At 35.7% G+C, this 17,606-nt stretch overlaps 2 long non-coding RNA genes across 2 annotated transcripts; both read left to right on the plus strand.

Moving 5' to 3' along the window:
* Positions 1–3,415: 3,415 nt before the first annotated feature.
* Positions 3,416–4,600, plus strand: LOC125244181. The gene is made up of 2 exons (XR_007179240.1): positions 3,416–3,488; positions 3,970–4,600. It is a non-coding gene; the product is annotated as an uncharacterized LOC125244181 (long non-coding RNA).
* Positions 4,601–5,409: 809 nt separating this feature from the next.
* LOC125244039 lies at positions 5,410–10,556 on the plus strand. The gene is made up of 4 exons (XR_007179214.1): positions 5,410–5,791; positions 5,879–5,944; positions 9,990–10,066; positions 10,165–10,556. It is a non-coding gene; the product is annotated as an uncharacterized LOC125244039 (long non-coding RNA).
* Positions 10,557–17,606: the final 7,050 nt, after the last annotated feature.

A 17,606-nucleotide genomic window follows, 5' to 3' on the forward strand; every position in this document is an offset into this window, starting at 1 on the left:
AGGCTGCTTGACAATATAAACCAACCCNATCCAGAGTTATGTTCAATACAAAATCCCTATGTAATTTCCCATAGTAGGAAAAACACAGTACTTCCTGGTTCATGGGCACGGCTTCACCATAGTATGTCTATGGGGCAACTTTGGGCAGCTCTTGTGCCCAGGGGTACAACTTACACCCCATTTTGAGGTATGGTCTGAGAGAGCCTATCAGGCTCTTCAAACGTGGTAACCCACATGTTTCTATGAAATTCTCGTTAGGAGCTATTACTCGTCAAAGTTTGTCCCAATGCAAAGTCTATGGGATTTTTTTCGCTACTTTTTCGCCCGCCGGACGAACATCGTACACCCGATCGCTTATAAAAGTCATAGCACACCTCTCCTCAATGAGCCAGTCGATTTGACACCTCATTCAGGGGTCTAGGACAAAAACTGCGGGAGGAGTAGCGCGCAGAAAAAAAAGTGGAAGAAGAAGAAGAAGAAGAAGAAGAAGAATAAGTATGCAGAAGAATAAGAATGGAGCTTTGCCTTTGGCAAGCACCATTAATAAGTATGCAGGAGAATAAGAATGGAGCTTTGCCTTTGGCAAGCACCATTAATAATAATAATAATAAGCTTAAGACGTAGATCAATAAGTTGGCTTTTTCAAGCCAACTTAATAAGCTTAAGACGTAGATCAATAAGTTGGCTTTTTCAAGCCAACTTAATAATAAGCTTAAGACGTAGATCAATAAGTTGGCTTTTTCAAGCCAACTTAATAAGCTTAAGACGTAGATCAATAAGTTGGCTTTTTCAAGCCAACTTAATAATAATAATAATAAGTTTAAATAGGATTACAGTAAGTTGGCTTGAAAAAGCCAACTTAATAAGTATGCAGGAGAATAAGAATGGAGCTTTGCCTTTGGCAAGCACCATTAATAATAATAAGTATGCAGGAGAATAAGAATGGAGCTTTGCCTTTGGCAAGCACCATTAATAATAATAAGTATGCAGGAGAATAAGAATGGAGCTTTGCCTTTGGCAAGCACCATTAATAAGTATGCAGGAGAATAAGAATGGAGCTTTGCCTTTGGCAAGCACCATTAATAAGTATGCAGGAGAATAAGAATGGAGCTTTGCCTTTGGCAAGCACCATTAATAAGTATTTAGAATAACAATAATGGATGCTTTGCCTTTGGCAAGCACCATTAATAATAAGTATGCAGGAGAATAAGAATGGAGCTTTGCCTTTGGCAAGCACCATTAATTAAGTTTAAATAGGATTACAGTAAGTTGGCTTTTTCAAGCCAACTTAATAAGTATGCAGGAGAATAAGAATGGAGCTTTGCCTTTGGCAAGCACCATTAATAATAAGTATGCAAGAGAATAAGAATGGAGCTTTGCCTTTGGCAACCACCATTAATAATATATAAATATGCACTTTAAAAAATACACTAAACACAAGCATACTTTTAATATATTTCTAAACAGTATACTAGAAGTATTCTGGTAATAAATATATGCTTTTTCACTTAAAAAAATATGCTAAACACAAGTATACTTTTAGTGAAGTTAGTGTATTTACAAAAAACATATTTGTATTTGTATTTTATTTATATAGCACCAATTTAATACAACGTTAGTTGTCCAAAGTGCTTCACAATGCCAAGAAAAAAACTATGTATATATTTTTTTATATATATATTACTCATATTTTATGTGTAGGCTATTTTAAGAACCTAGCAAAAGGATTCAGCTTTTAGTAGGTTTACATGTACACTGTAAAAAATGAATCATGGGTCTTGTAATTTTCATTAAAAAAAATAACGTGATAATTAAATATAATGGGTACATTTCATTATTGAAATTGTGGTTTTGTGTTTGATAGAATATATTAAGAAGATTTCACTAATAAAACCAAGAGATACGTTTTCCTCTTTTATTTAAGAAAATGTGTGCAATTTTTAGGCTTAATTTGAGTAAAATAAACTAATAAAATTAAGAAAAATTTCACCGATTTATTTTAAGAGAATTGGTTCAATTATGCGGTTAGAGACACCATTTGAAAGTGAACGGCAGTGATCAGAAGACATTTTTGGCGGAGGGGTCGAACGTCAATCACATAAGAGGTAAGCTTATAACTATGCTTCTCATTTATTTCTTAAAGCTCTTTCATAGACCAGTTATGTTCACTCTTGTTCAGTAGCATCGCTGAGGTCGCATATTTTAGTTGTGTCATGCCGATGCCTATAAGGCAAAATAGATGAGATGAGTTGTCTTAAATCAACGAAAACAAATTATATGACTTGCGAAACTGTGAACGATTGTCTTATCTCCAGTGTGTACAACACCACCACATGCTTGTGCTGTGGCTAGAATATTGATTGCTAAAATAAATCGTCGTCAATGTGCTAACGTTATATTCTCCATAGGCCATCGGTAAGCTTGATATTGGGAAGATTAATAGATGATTACTTTTTAAAACTTCAAATTACGTCTTTCGAAATATAATAATGTATGACAATTTAAAAATAATCTTCTAGAAAAGAGTAATAATAATTAAAAAAAATATAATAATACAGATGGCACGATGTAATATTGCGTTCATACTCGAAGCCAGATGGCGCCCTCTCTTGCAGTATTCTGTACGCGATGTCCCAACTCGTTCATAGAAGTAGACTCTCCCGCAAATATCCTCGACCTCGTGTAGAAAGTCTCTGGCTAAAACGCTAAAACCATGACTAAAACATCCAGCAGTCGTGACCATGATCGTGAAGATATTATCTTTTTCTGCAAACCATCTCGGGTATGTTTATAAGAATATAGTGTATTTTTAATGTAATGTTAAATTATGTAGTATATCATACCAGATTACAGAATATGTATCGTAACTGTGGAGCAAATTTAATCTGTAGCATTGCGATTTATAAATTAATTAATTTGAAATATAACTTTGTCAGACATGTTTTAGCTGCATTGTGTTTCTAAACCTCAACAAGGTCAATTTAATTTGGTTATTAAAAATACATTTTATGAAAAATAATTTCTAAAACATTTATAAGACAGCCTTAACTTTTTTTGTATTTATTTATGATTCTAATTACAAATTGAAGCAAACTGAAATGTTAAAATGAGACCACATTAGCCTTCTAGCCCAAAGGCTTAATAAACTAACTTATATCTATTTTAATTTGGTATGCTATAAGTTTGTGTTAAAGGGCGGTGCAGGTTAACAGATTATTGTAATCATGTTTGAGGTGAAAATATCTAATTGAACTGAAATTAATTATAACTTTTAAAAATGTTGCAATTAAAAAGGTTCATTATTGTACATTACACTGACATTTTACACTTGTTTAAAAAAGTGTAAGCTTTGCATAAATAAAATATCCTATAATTTTTTTTTTTTTTTACAGATCAACGTGAGGCTCTTTACAGATCAGCAACGTGAGGCTCCTTGTAGCAGTGTCTTAAGCATTCAGCAACGTGAGGATCCTTGTAGCGGTGTCTTTGTAAGCATTCATGTATTTTCAGTGCAAGTGGTGCCTTTTGAAATCATGGTGTGGCAGTGCAAGGTTTGCCAATTGACAGCATCTTCAAAAGGAGCTCTTTTGAGGCACTACAGACTACAGCATGAGCCATTTACCCATAGCCATATAATAATATAATATAATATAGACATAGAATGTCTATAGTGGACCATCAAAATTTAACCCTCCCCCTACAATAGTGTCACTAAATGTAATTTTAATTTATTTTTTTCTTCCTGAATACACCCTCTGACATTGCTGAAACTGTACTTATGTTATTGTGACAGTCTTTGTGGTCCACTGAAACACAGTTTGCTTGTAGTTGTCTTTTTAAGCTGTTATAAGATTTTTTATTTTTTGAAAGTGTTTGTTTTACAACGTACACAAATTAATTTATTAATTATGGACAGACTTATAATGAGATGGACAAGATAAGAATACTTATTTAATGTTTATTTTACAGTGTGACAATGGAGATATCCTGCAGCACATAATGAAAATTGCCATCTGCAAGAGGGATTATCAGGAGGATTTCAGCATCATCTTGGAGGGGGTGCAAGTCATGGCTGGCTTGGAAAATCTGGCAAGAGCCTGTGCTGTTCTTCTTGGACTCACATATGCACTTAACCTCACCTACCCGAAAGAACTTAGGCACACTTTTGAGGCCTTTCAGAAGCTCTTCTTGGAACTGGATGTTTGCAAGTTTTCACCAAAAATACTAACACTTAAAAACAAACTCATGACTTAGATTGAGACAATGCATTATTACCAAGTTCTGGTGAAAAGTAAACTGCATTGATTGATGAACGTTTAATATTGTTCTACATACAAGCTTTCAGAAAGTACAAATGTTTTACAAAGTCTTGCTACAAGTTATTCTCAAGTTTTAGTCCATAATGTGACTTTTCTAACAGAAAAATGTTGCATACAAATTTGTATGCACAAGTTGTTTTACAAAATGATCTTTCTCATGGAAAATGTTGGCATTTTTTAATTTTATTTTCATATCTTAAAACTGCTGACTTACATTTTATACAGATTTGTTTTATTTGTGCAAAAAAAAGAAAGATTAAAAGCATGTTTGATAACAAAAAGTGCATTATGTATTCATTATTATCTTAACCTGAAAAAAACAGTAAATGTTATAATTAAGTAAATTTCATTCATACAAATGAGTAAATTCTGCTTGATTTATTTGTGAGACAACTTAAATTAAAAAAGCACATTCCACTAATAATATTAAATTCATCATGTGCCATAGGCTAAATAATTTAGGAATTTTTACTTAATTTATTTGGGTAAATTTCACTAAAAAAAAACAACCTTAAAATCTACTCAAATATAATACGTGTAATATTGTTACCATAATTTTTTTAAGCAGATAGCATGTAATATTTTTTACAGTGTACTTTATAACCATGTGTAGGCCTACTGCAATATATTTTAAATATTTATAATTTAAATATTCATTTAAATATTTAAATATTTAATTTAATTTAAATATTTATTTAGAATTTAAATATTTTCAAAGGAAAGATATTTTGAAAAACATTTTAACATTTACAGTGTACCAACTTATAATGTATAAACTTTTGTCAACTATTATTAAGCATTGCCATAAGCATAGCCTACTTAAAATTAATGTGTTATTCAGTTTTACTTGTTTGTACTTGTAAACAAGTAAATAATTTTAAGCATGCTTAAAATTAATATGTTATTCAGTTTTACTTGTTTACTTGTAAAAGGTTATGCTACTTAAAAGGATGTTAATTACATGATTTTAATAGACCACTACTGGAATTCCCACAAGGATTTCAACATCATATTATGTGAAATGCATCATAAATCAATTTTCCAAAGATGCTTTAAAAATCCCTATATATTTACTTGTGTTTAAGTTTAAACAACAAGTGTAACACACGTGATGAAACCTGATTGGTTCCAAGGCCATTGAACGGCTCTGATTGTCCTGCAGACTGCAGAGACCTGTACTTGGTCGCAGGCAGCCTCGCACCAGATACGCTGAGTGTGCCTTGAATGTTAATAGAAGACAAAATTTAAGCTGTTAAATGATATAGTCTAGAGTGATCGTGTCAATTTAGAGCACCTGGAAGAGACCACGCGATTCATATGGAATTTTTTTATTGCGAAGGACGTTTTTAAACGTGAACAGTTTTTTGGTGAATCGTCTTTCATCGGAGCGATATAAATCTCTGAGATTTCATTCAAATAGCTCAGTTTTTCTTTCGTGTGGCTTTTGGAACCCCGTTATTTTGTGACTCCAGGTAAGATTTGTATTTAATTAATGTTACCCTATACTTGTCTGTGCCAGTCGTATTTTGATACAAAGTGTAACAGCGCGTCTTTTTCAGTGCAGCGACATTCAATTTGACCAATCAGACGCGAACAGATGAAGATACCGCCAGCAGAAGTTACCGGTAAGTTTTTAGTTGCTGTTTGCATAAATTAAAAGTTCACTATTTAGTTTTTTTCCTAGGTGGATAGGGCTGCTATGCATTTGCTAAGATAACACGTGGAATTCGGACGTTAAAGGTGCTGTATGCGATTTCTCAAATTCGTTGTTGAACACTGTGTGAAACAGTGGAAAGGCCAGAAATCTTCAAGTGGGTGGACCTCTATATACAGCGTACACACACACACACACACACACTATATATATATATATATATATATATATATATATATATATATATATATATATATATATATATAACATTTGTATATAACATTTGAATTAATTATTAAAAAATATATTTGAATTTTCATTACTGGGCGAATTAGCGTTTTTGAACGAATCTCTTGAATAAATTATTAAATAAAAATATATTTTAACAGTCACTTCTCGCCACCTACTTGGGTAACAATATAATTGATACAATCTTTATAGACCTACTCAATTTTGATCGCTACTGTTGACATAGTTTATATCTGAAATATAAACTTTTATCCAAGTATATTGTTCTAAATTATATCCAATTCTAATGTGTGTTAGCCAGAAATAATGTTAAAAAGACTTTCTGTGTTTATTTATTTATATTTTGAATAATCCTAAACAAGCACATTTATAAATAATAATAATAATAATAATAATAATAATAATAATAATAATAAATAGAATAGGCTACTGCTAAAATATTTAACTGGAATATTTAATTAGACATGATAAACAATGGGAAAAAAATGGAGCCCACAGTTTGGTTGTTTACCTCCGCTCGCTCGTCAGTAAATGTGACATTAAAAACAGACTGTTGCGCTGCACAGCTAATCGTTGGGGAAAAGTAGCTTTTTACTGGAAAAGCTTGCGTTGAAAGCAGAGCTCATCAAAGCTGTGTTTGAAGAGTTAACATCATAATGGTGTGCGGGAAGGACACAATACTGAACCCTAAAGCTCGATTTAATTTAATTGCCATCACTTCATTTTGTAGAGTTTACACACAGGTGACTATGTTAGGCTACCATAGAATAAATTGTTACTGTAGAATAAATAGTCACTGTAAATAAAAATGAAACAAACCGGCACATAGGCTAGCAGTTGAGAGGGCATAGAGAGGGTCTAGCGGGCGCTACTCAGCGCCGTTCTCGCGAGAGAGCATTAAAACAGACTGTTTCGCTGCACAGCTAATCGTTGGGGAAAAGTTGCTTTTTACTGGAAAAGCTTGCGTTGAAAGCAGAGCTCATCAAAGCTGTGTTTGAAGAGTTAACGTCATAATGGTGTGCGGGAAGGACACAATACTGAACATTAAAGCTCGATTTAATTTAATTGTCATCACTTCATTTTGTAGAGTTTACACACAGGTGACTATGTTAGGCTACCATAGAATAAATTGTTACTGTAGAATAAATAGTCACTGTAAATAAAAATGAAACAAACCGGCACATAGACTAGCAGTTGAGAGGGCATAGAGAGGGTCTAGCGAGCGCTACTCAGCGCCGTTCTCGCGAGAGAGCATTTTTGCTCGTGGATACTGTTCTGTGCATTTATATCATGTGCGTGCGTCTTGTTTTTATGTGCGTGAGATTTGAGACTATTTAAACAGCATACGGCTCGATCGCTGCTGCCATGTGAGGCGAATGCGCTACCAATGACACTAAACATATTCTCTAGCGGCGTCAGTGTGCACTAGTTTAACTTCAAAATGCTGGGTAATTCCTGCTTATGCTGGGTACACACTAAAAGATTTTCGAAAACTTATAAGATTTTCAAAATGTGAGAGACCACAAACATGAGGACAAAAAAACCCTAGATTTAACCGTTTTGCTCCTATAGTCTGTGGTGTGCTGTGATGTGACAAAGACAGCACGCCACTCACGAACAGATGTTCAACCAGTGTCCCGACTGTGAACACGGGAAGTCTCGCAAAATCTCTGGAGACTTCAGAATAAATATGACGTACGATAGTCAGGAAGAAATAGTGTTTGGAATGGTTTTGGTATGTTTTCCTGTACACGTTGTATAAACACTCATGCTGTTGCCACAAATCGACAAGCTGGTCCTCCATCTCTGCTGTCTAAATCCATTTAAATTTGTGCTGCACCATGACTGCGTTTGTTATGCTTCTGTCTTCTGTCACTTTGCTTTCTGATTGGATATTGTTTCGTTTCTTGCGATAATCTCCAAGTGTGCATGCGTTTGTCCTCAGGGACGGGGTTCCCCCCACATCAGGATTTCTGATCCTGTTGAATATTTACGATTTTGCGATCGGGGCTCTTCTGACATTCTTCCGAGCAGATTCAGTCACTCTTTACACACCTCAACACAAGAAAATCTGATAAGATAATCTGTAGAACCAGCAAGATAATCGGGACATAAAGGCAAGTGCACACTGTGTGATTTTGGCCCTATAGACAAAGACAAATATAGACAAATTGTGAGAATCCTAAAAGATTCCTATAATCCTAGGCAAAATCTGTAGTCTTTGATCGCTAGTTTGACATGTTCACCGACAGCTGATTAATGACCGTTGCAATCAAATGTTACCTTCGACGAAATTCTGGCAGTGTTAGAAGATTTGGCGCACAGTCCTGCAGTGTGACTTCTTTTATGACAAACGTCAAATTGTCTTCGTTTTTCAAGATAAGCCGTGATCAAAATTAATGCTAGAGATGTCTTTGTTAGCCACCGTTTCAGTCCCATGTGTAATGCAGCTCACAGTCACTGAATGTGTGTGGGTTGATGTAAAACTCCAGACAAGTTTTCAAGCGCACGTCCATTTTTAACGCGCCTTGACTGTCATACAGTCTGACATAAATGACAGCTGAGATCCCACAGTGTGACATGAGGATCATGTTCGTACAGTCTGGCAAGCAACCATCGTAAAGGACTATTATAAATTGCACACACCCAGCTTTACCTAGGATTGTCGGAAGGGGAGAAATCAGTCCAAAATCAGCCCGATTATCTTGTGGTGTGTACCCAGCATTAGCTCTCTCCAGCACTGGAAAGCTTTTCTAATATAAACACGGGTCCTAAAGCGCTTGCCCAGTCATAAACCTTCATTGCAGTGATATTCTTTTGAGGTCTTTTGTATTATGTCCCATCTCTCGTTCTGCAGTTCGTTCCGTAAGTAGAATAGGGAAGGTGTAGGACATACAGCATAAGCTTTTTGAAGAAAACGAAAGTGTGGTTTTGGCAGAAGCACTTGGAAGGCGATCATTTGTTTATATAAAGCATATACATTTACATTTTTTTCAAAAATGACAGATCGTTTTGCTAGATAAGACCCTTATTCCTCGTCTGGTATCGTTTAAAGCCCTTTGAAACTGCACTGAAACTATAATTTTGACCTTCAACTGTTTGGAGGCCATTGATGTCCATTCCAGGAGAATAATCCTGGAATGTTTTCATCAAAAACCTTCATTTCTTTTCAACTGAAGAAAGAAAGACATAAACATCTTGGATGACATAGGGGTGAATAAATTATCAGGAAAATTTTTTAGACTTTACTAAAAGTTGCTTTTAGCTTCTTTATAAAAATCTCCTATTCTTAGAAAAGTCCTACTTTTAAGAATTTTTTGATGCTTAAGTCAAAACTTAAGACTATTCTTAAGAGTATTTTTGAGAAGCTTTATACATATGGGCCCAGGTGTCTTAATTTGTGTTTCCTTTAAGTAATTCATGTGAAAATCTGTTTATTTTTTAATTATTTCTGTTTTTTGGTAAAGCTGCAGGCTACTTGTCCTAGTTGTCCTGGCATACAATATTTTACAACTTCTAATTTCTTTAAATCTTTGAAACAGAGGTGTAGAGAGTACATGTTAGCATTATCACAATAGATATATTCATTGGAATTACCCTAGGTTAAAATAAACCACAATTATCAATATACAACATACCCTGTAATACTACTCACAGGTTGCTTTATTGCTTCAAATATCAATATCAGTGACTTTGTGATTGAACTATGCTCACTGTAAATGGTGTTGTTGGGCTTCTTCTAATCTTATATTCATTGTAACTCATAGAGTGTATAGTGACAACAGACAAGAAGATAAAAATGGACACTCTCATATGTCAAGCTTGATCAGGATATAGTCAAAAGGTATATTGAGAAGTAATACATACTGTATATTCAATCATGGATGCAAAACAATTATTCATTGTTTAATTTGATATATATATATAAGTTCCCTTTTGCAGATCCTGTGATAAAGCAGTCTTCAAATACTACAGTGTCTGAATTGCAAGCCCTCGGTTGCAAAAAAATGCAAGTTGTGCTCAAAGAAGTGACCCTCTACTTGAAGATGAAGATGTGACATTTAAACTCTTCTGTTTCTTTGTTTGGTTCAGGCATTTGCATGCTTACATTTGTTTAAAAAATGCATTATTCACTTTTCTTTTTTTTTTCAGAAAAAAATGCATTGTAATTCTTGTGTATTCATTGATGTAAAATTCTGAACTTTACAGTAATACAGGTATAACTGAAATTTTTTTTTTATTATTTATTTGAATGTATTTTGGTCAGAAGATTAAATGCTGCTGTGCTTTTTTTAATGTACTGTAAGAATATTTGGAATGTACACAACAGTATATAGTGCATTAAAGTTTTTTAGATTTCAAAGTGTGTGTGTGTGTGCTGAAAAATGCTTTATAATTATAGAGTAGTGTTAATGTATTTGTAATAATCTGAAATTGTATTGGAAATGTACATAAAGCACATTAAAACGATGCTTCAAATATACTCTAAATGTAATTCAAGAAGTATTAAAAGTACATTTTAAATGTATTTTAAAAATACACTTAAATTGCACTAAATGTAGCCTACTTAAAAATGGGTCCATTTTAACAATTTCAATGTATTTAATATATTGCAAATAGCTAAAAATTGAATTCAAGTGCATCTTGAAATACACTTATTATACTTAAAGTTGTTTCAAAATAATACATTTAATATGCATTTATTAAGTGTGCCCAAAAAGTACAATTTAAATATATTTCCTTTTCACCTGGGTTGCCATTTTGTAGGCAGGGTTCACGCTGCACTTAATTCAACAGCTTCTGACACCATGTCATGAAATAAGGGGGTCCACACGTGTAAACTACAGTATATGGATGAAATGAAGCGAGACAGCAAGTCAAGTAGCCGTATTGCAGTCTCTCTGTGTCTCTGAATCATACACATTTTCTACCACTTGATGTGTCTGTTTAAATGTTCTAAACTTTGTAGCCTACGATATGGTCTTGATGTTTCAACCAGTAAATAGCTCAGAAGTGTAGTGTTACATGAACTGTAGGTCAAACAAAGCTCTGGCTTATGGTAGCAAGAATACAGGTAGCCTACAGGCCTATATAACGACAGATTTCGGGTAAGGGTCGGACTTAAACTTTAATGATGTTTTATTAACAAAGTTCGGGAGGAGCACATTCAAATGATCATCACATCACTCCAACAAGCAGTCAGCAATCAACATGTCTTCACCAATCAGCATGAGTGGAGACCTATATATATATATATACACGCAGTCGACTCACCTATGTTTCTCGACAGTTTTCAGCATCCCTCCACCACCTCGTCTCCTCATGCTCACACTACCTTGCTTAGCCCAGTTATCATGCACTAATGGAAACAAAAGTGAATAAAGATGTGTTTATATTTGGTTTGTAAATTATTTTCTATATGTAATAATCCATTATTGAAAAATCCATTATTACCACAATCCAATCTAATACTCCTTTGCGGTTTTGACCTTATGAAAAACAAAATGGGTTTGAACGGGTTAACTTACCAAGTGCAATCAAGGTGAACTCTTTCTACTGTTTATATATATATATATATATATATATATATATATATATATATATATATATATGTCTCTTTGAATGAATTTAAGCTCCACCTTTCATTCAAGTCACTCACCAGCCCACAGGTTCTGTAAACTCATTGCGTGTAGGCTAGATGCAACGATTGTGAACATCAGGCACAGAGTTGTCAAAATCTCAAAGCTGCCACAAAAGCGCTCGTCCTCGTCCAGATGCGTTTCACATGTGCTTTACCATGTGTCATTTTAGGGGTCGCATGCGCGTGTCCGACTCCAAACCAGGATGCAAGCAACATCACTTTAGACACCCTCCAGCTTTTGGACCAGGACGCTGCCTCTTCAGATCCATCCTGCCTTCAGATACAGCTGTGCAGGTACTGGTGTGTGTCTTTGTGGTGATGACCATTATCTCACTTTTGATCAATGGGTGCACCTCTGTGTTGTCTGGGCAGTTCAGAAGACTTATCATGGGAGCGACGCTTTGCCTTGCTGAAAAACCTCATAGTGAGTGACGTTCTACTCGTTGTCACGCAAGGGCCTACAGTGATATACTGCCTGCTGCAGAAGACCACGCTGCCGTACGGAGCTTGGTGTGTCATTCAGTTCTTTATTAACACCGTTTGTGTTTTCTGCACTTTGTTTACTATAACATTAATGTCGCTGGAGCGATACCTGTATGTGTGCCAGGCAATCTACTACTTCAGTATACTAACCACCACACGCCTTTACCTCATGATCGGGTTCACATGGCTTATTTCAGTGTGCTTATCGATAATTATAACAGCTTTGCTCAGTTTAGGGCACAATAACTCGTTGCTGGGCAAACCCATTACAGGACTTCTTTGTGAGGCGGACACCTTGGAGTCCCACCTGGGTTTACCACGGGCTGCTATGGTGTTTCACAAAGTGGTTGGGCTCATGGTGACACTGCTTTACATCTTTTCCTACTCATTCTCGTACCTGCGCATGTATCAGGTGGCGTGCAATGCCGTTCAGCCATTCCAGCGGGTCAATAAAAGGGCACGCAAAACCGTGATGTTCTACTGCTCAATGCTGCTGCTTCAGCTGCTCCCCATTTTTCTGAAGATAGCCTCGGAAACTCTGTGGGAACTTGAAGGCAACATGGCCATGATCTGCTCGCTGGATAATCCCGGAGGCTGGACGTTAGCGGGGACCCTTCACATTTTGCTTCTGGTGACGTTTCAGGTGCCTCCTTGCATTAATCCACTCATTTACGGTCTGCGCAACAGGGAGGTGAGGGAAGCTCTGCCTAGGCTGCTGCGGTGGTGGAGGCTGAACCGTTAAGTGAGCCCGGGACTATCTTCTACTGCCAGATGTTTTTAGTCTCCTGGCAACATTCTGAAGAAACAGAATGGAAGGAAGATAGAGTGTGTGATGTGTAGGTCTTGTTGTCAAGATTTATTGTGAGATTATAATAATGCAAAATATAAAACTTTAATGCAAAATGCTTTGAATGCAAATTATAGTAAATCTGGCTTTACATTTAGGTTCAATTTGTTAAAGGGGCTATATGTAAGATTTTTACTTTATAAAGCATAAAAATACCCCAATATGTTTGCAGATATTTAGGAAACATGCTAAGTTCACCTACTTGTTTCTCAGAAAAACAATGCTACAGCTAGACATTCTACTTTGAAATGTGCGTTCCGTGTCGAATGTCTGTCTTTGCTTTGGTCTGTGCGAAACCGCGTGCTGCCAGTTTATCCAATAGTATTTCGACATCACAGGTTGCCAGTTGGCGGAAAACACCGCGTATTGCAGCCATGGAAACCAGCAAACAAAATGGGTCAGAGAATTGCAGATTCTTCCTGACCTAAAAAGCCTCTGCATCCATATAAAAATCTCTATGACCGACAGCATATTTTGTTTTGTTAATGAATACATTAAATTAATAAAAAATGACTTTTTAAGTTAGTAGTTATTAAACATTAACTAAAAATTAAAATGCTGCACGTAATGCTAGTAAAGTAAAAATGTTAAATATTTAATTGATTGCTTATTATTACAAGAAAGGAATTAAATTAGCTACTCAAAGCTCCCCCTGATGTTCACTTACTCAACACAATGTTTAAAGTACAAATCTGCAACAGCTTTGAGCAGATGGTATATAACCTTGGCATGGTACAACATGCTTAAAGAGAAATATAATCGTGATCACACTCTTCTTAATTAGGATCTGGGGGACGTCATGTTAACACTCTTAATGATTACCTGCCAAGAACGCAGATATAATTAGGCATAGCAAAAATGAGTAAAGGTTATAGTTCCAATATAACAGATAGCAGGTATAATGGCAGATACTGTGGCAGAGACTAATACTTCATAAACGAATACAATATGTGTATTTATGTGTATTTATATGTATGGTTTGTTTATTTGAATTTGTGTATTTATGTACAGTATTTATTTATTGTGACAAAAATTTAACTTTATTCCAGTTCAATGTTGCCATCTGTAAAAAGCTTAATACATTATGAAGACATTGTTGATTGTTTCCACTTGAATTTGAGTAGAAATGCTGAATTTAATACTATCATTATACACCACAAGGTATAGTGATATAATCATTTGGTGCAAAGTAATAAAAGTATGTGATGCATCTTACCTTAAAATACCATTAAAATACATAAGTTAAGAAATGCACCCATGGTGTCTCCATAGAGATGTCTGATAGCCTACCTTCAGTTCCTGTGCTTAATAAACCGTTGGAAATGGTGTCTAAATCCATTGAACACTATGGCTGTACAAATAGCACAGGTACATCAACAACCATTAGGCCAGCTGCTTCCAGTGAGTGTTTAAACGCAACCTATCAGACTATTTCCTTTTATGGTGCCAAGCATGGACGTAGAATAGAGGGTATGCACTTGACGTCTTGCCCGCTAAGTGGCAGCATTGGTTTTCAGCGTGAATGCCGTGAAAAACACACAAAACACATCCAAAACGGAAAAGAGCTTTGTGATCGACTGTACAAATAGCTTTGACATAAAACCAGAGGTATATATTTAAAGACTGCTGAAAGCTACAGAAAAAATAAGCAAATGGATCGCTGCAATTCACAGAAACAGCTGGACTCCATGCAGAGAAACGTGGATTTGCAGTTATCATTTTGTGTCAAATTGTTGGATTTTGAGGTAAAATCATACCGTATATATTGTATTGTTATATATTATGTTGACAACTCATCAATTAAATATTTTCCATCTTATATATTCTGCATAATTATGTGTTTTTAAATAAACACTGACAAAAACTATAAAACTATGTTTTAGGGCTGGACAAAATGACTATATAACACTGATATAAGTGATTACTATATTGTAGTTATATAAAATATTCACAGGCAGATTTACTTTATGTGTTTCCCCGGCGTTGAAATCAGGCACATATAAATGTCAGGAAACACGATTCCTGGCTGCATGTCAATATCCATGGATTAGGTTTATTTGACAAGTTGTAAGAAACACTTACGAGTCCAACCTTTAGTGTAATTCGTTTGTCTTACTCGCGTTTTCGCAGTTTCCCATATTAAATCCAGTCATGCAGCAGATTCTTTTGCCTCTCAGTCCAGCTGAGGGAGCGCGTTCCGGCAGGAAAGTGACGAGGAGGAAGGGGATCGAGGGAGGGGACTCGTCTCCCTCACTTTTTTTTCGGGCAAGTTTGTTCACATCTTGATTTAAAAGGGTGGTTGATTATGATTTCACTTTTTTTAAGGTGCTCTAAGTGATCCTGGGTGGAGTAACTTTCTGTTGACGTTCAAAGTGTTGTCAAACAGAAGAGAGGCTACCCAGCTAACAAAAAGGTCCCCAGAACGTCCCCTGAATGGCCTCTGCGAACGTCCCCCGAACGTCCATGTGTAGGGCCCTCTTCGTGTCCCACGGACGTCCTCAAAGACGGCCATTCGGGACGTTTAGGGGACTTTCGAAGTCCTCTCATTGTTTTTTATTTTACTTCTAGGTAAACAAAAGAACACAAACACGTTGTAAGGAGCAAAATACATTTATTTATTTATAAATGGACCGTTTTATAATTGTTGTGCTTTTTCCGTGTGTGTGTGTGTGTGTGTGTGTGTGTGTGTGTGTGTGTGTGGCAAACATGCAGTTGTGTGTGAACGCGCGTCTCTCGTTATCAGCTGTAGTCTGATGGCAGTTTTTTCGTTGGCTTCTAACCTAAAACGACAAAATGAACACATTCAATAATGTATCAGGTATCGTTTGTCTATTAAAAAACAATTGTTACTGACAATTTGGATGTCGTTAGACCAAGATTAGCGCACATTTGAAGATAGGCCGTAACGGTCAGCCGCGACGGACAACAACTTCAGCAAACGTTTGTAAATGTAATCGTGTCATATAATTTAATCTTTACAAGATAAACAGTGGTTACGGTAGCTAATGTCTGCTGAACTAAAATTTTAAAATACCTTTTCGGCCGATGAAAGAGAAAACTCAAGGCCTCATCTGACAAAATCGCTGTCTAAGCAGCTGACCGTTGCCATGGATACATGCGCGTACCCTAAAGAATGACGTCACTCGATTGTCACCTGCTTCTCCCAGTGTGGCTATATTACACTTTTTGCCATATGCTATATACCTGTCTTAAGTGTAAAAATTAAAGTAATTTTTTTCTAAAATAACTTTTCTTTAATAAAATCATGTTTGACAGGTATTTATCGGTATAGGAATTGTCTTACCTGTGTTATTTTCCAATTTATTTGCCAGCAAGTGCTTTTCCATTCTTCATCTTTTCTTTGCTGCATTCATCAGTTGAAGTCAATAACATTATTTTAGAGCTCCATGGGATTAAATCATGCATGGGAATACATAATAAATTGTATAGGGGGAGTTCAGGGTGATTGGGACACTTTTTACTATTTGAGATGACTTGGATAAAATGTCCCATTCAATCTGAAATCTTATATTCAGTAGCCTACTATTGAGGGGTATTGTCACAGACACGTCAGGCTCCACCGCTCACCAATCACAGCACACCCAGTCACCAGAGTACTGATCACAGACACCTGCACCTCATCAAGCACCTCATCACAGCCAGCATAAAGAGCACTCACACACACCACTTGACGTCCGGTCTCATTTGCATTAACTTACCTGTATGCTTACCTTAAGGACTCCCAGTGATCTATTTACCTGTCTCCAGAATTCTCCTTGTGTGTTATCTCCTCTCTGTGTGAGTGCTCCTCGTCTCCAGCGTCTCCTTCATCTCCAACTCCAAGTTCGACTCCACCTGCAACCACAAAGGAACCCATCATCACCCAGCACTTCAAGAATCTGCACTGTATCACGTATTACTCACCTGCACTTCTGCGACTACTCATACTGGTACTCAATAAAGCTCCATCTCCTGTGAAAGACTGTCTCTGTCCCTTCTGTGTTGTAACAGGTATCATGATTTTGATGTTTAAAATGATAACTGCTGAAAGCACACATGATCTGATGACATCTTTAATTAGTTTGTAGGTTGAAGTTACTCCATTATTTTTTCCCAGACAGTATAGGCTAACATAAAAGTTAATTTTTAATATTTACTTCTTCATTTTACAATGAAGGGGTCATTCTACAGAAACGTCCATTTTTTCTGTCCCTAGACTTTACAGAAATATTACACTTGAAAACACTTTAGGATTACTATATATATATATATATATATATATATATATATATATATATATATATATATATAATGAAACAATATGTTATTTGAACAATTAAACCTTCTTGAGCCATCAATGTGACAATATTTCTTTTTAAATTAATTTTAATAATTCCAAAATCCAAATGCTCG

This window comes from Megalobrama amblycephala, linkage group LG13 (genome assembly GCF_018812025.1).
Source record: "Megalobrama amblycephala isolate DHTTF-2021 linkage group LG13, ASM1881202v1, whole genome shotgun sequence".
NCBI classification, from domain to species: domain Eukaryota; kingdom Metazoa; phylum Chordata; class Actinopteri; order Cypriniformes; family Xenocyprididae; genus Megalobrama; species Megalobrama amblycephala.